Below are 1,906 nucleotides of genomic sequence, written 5' to 3' on the forward strand. Positions count from 1 at the left end.
TTTGCATAAATATAATCATAATGGGTACATTTTCATCATAACCAATTTCAAAGAGATAGCCTTTCCATTTTACAGTTACTGATTTTACAGCAGTAGAAAAAACGTAGACTGTAGCAATTACAGTTTTCATAAACCTATTTGCAGTTATATTTTAAAAGAAGAATGCTTGTCATTAAATTCTTCTTGCACTACATGATAACTCCCTATGCTTTCATAAGTAATAAAAATATCTTTAAATACATCAGCATATGCTTAGCTCATAATAAATATATTAATCAACGTATCTTTTTTGCGGTAACCTATTTTTCCCTTCCACCATGTTTCTATTTAGTTAATGTAACTTTCCAATTTTTGAAAAGGCAGAAATATTTCAGCACAGGTCAAGACATCAAATATCTCTTGCAAAAGAGTAAATGTATTTTTAAACTCTTACCCAGTCTTAGTGAGACAAATGTAATCTGCTCTGCAACAACTCCATTAATCTGGGATTACATCTGAGTAAATAGGATGTCCACTGATCCTTTCAAGAAAATGTCCCAGGAAAAAGTGTGAGCTGTAATCACAGAAGGTGCTCCAGAGCACCATGCACCATGGGCTGAAATACAGAAGAGGACAAAAGGAATGACAATTTGTTAACAGAGCTTCCAAATTACTTTGTCGATATTATTTATACACTTTAAACTACATTAACAACAGCCTTACTCTTATCTTTTAACTCTAAAATCAAAGACAGGCTAGTCTAGTTATCAAGAGCATGGGCTCTGGGTCAAATGACCAAGCTTAACATCACTGCTCAGCCAAAGAGCACGGCTTGCTCTTCAGATAAGCTGTGTAGGCCTTCTGCAGAGCACTGTAAAAAGAATAAGTAATACAAGTGAAGTATTTTTAGCAGTGCTCAGTAAAGACTAGTTATTTTAATCCTTTCCTCATTTTTTTCTGTTCTTGGTTAAAACTTAGGAAGGTAGACAGAGAGAATGTTCATTTATTGAGCATGGAATATAAAGCACTAGGTTGGTGCTTTATAGAAATTGTCTCACTTAATCCTCAAATAAGACTATTATTTTTGTTTTACAAAGAAGGAAAATGAGATTCAGGGAGTTAGTAATTCGCCAAAGTTAGACAAGAAGAAAGCAATAGAGTTGGGACTTAAATTATGTCGATCCGCTTTTCAGAGTCCTTGCTACTTCTGAACACTTTCATATTTGAGGGGTGATCTAGCATTACTTTTTGACACTGTCCATAGCAGAACAGCAAAATATATTAAATATAACTCTTCAATATGAATTGCTATAAGATTTATTTTTTTTATATAAACTTGACATATTTACTTACACTAAGTTTTAGGAGACAGAATGAGACCGAAATTAGCCAGTAAAAGTCAGCATATGAAACAAATTAAAACGATACTCAAAGAAATTTTTCTATCTCCCTCTACATCATGAAAAATTATAATGACATTTACCACCATAAAGATATAACTAACAAAAAAGGCAATCTTTTTCAAATTGTTTATAGTCAAATTTACAGATTAAAACTGTACTAAAGTTAATTTGATAAAAAATTACTTTTTCATTGTGAAATTATTATCTTTATTAAAAACCTGCAAACAGTATAAAACAAATGAAAATATTAATCGTAATTCCACCACATCATCAGTCACTGTTAATAATATGGTATATTTTCTTCTAGTTTATTTTTCTATAGTTACGTATTTTTTTCTAGATATATTACACGATTCTTTGTCCTGCTTACAATATAACATAAACGGTTCAAGGTTTAACAGTTTGTAAACATTTTCTTTATTAAATAATGCAATAACATACATTTTACATAAAATTTTCACTTTTAATATTTTTATTATTATGGAATATAGATCTACAATTTCTATACAAAACTCCATAAATAT

At 30.3% G+C, this 1,906-nt stretch overlaps 1 protein-coding gene across 17 annotated transcripts in view; it reads right to left on the reverse strand.

Annotated features, from left to right (window-relative positions):
* Positions 1-1,906, reverse strand: part of DLGAP1 (DLG associated protein 1) — a 798,454-nt gene that overhangs the window by 682,271 nt on the left and 114,277 nt on the right. For 15 of the 17 annotated variants that reach the window (XR_003042561.1, XR_003042560.1, XR_003042559.1 and 12 more), the window contains one exon: positions 434-595. The exons of the other annotated variants lie outside the window; for them this stretch is intronic. The gene's annotated coding sequence lies outside the window, so the exon portion shown is untranslated. The remainder of the gene's footprint in view (positions 1-433; positions 596-1,906) is intronic. 17 annotated transcript variants of the gene reach the window in all.

The sequence above is a fragment of the Pteropus alecto genome, unplaced genomic scaffold, assembly GCF_000325575.1.
Source record: "Pteropus alecto unplaced genomic scaffold, ASM32557v1 scaffold146, whole genome shotgun sequence".
Taxonomy (NCBI): Eukaryota; Metazoa; Chordata; class Mammalia; order Chiroptera; family Pteropodidae; genus Pteropus; species Pteropus alecto.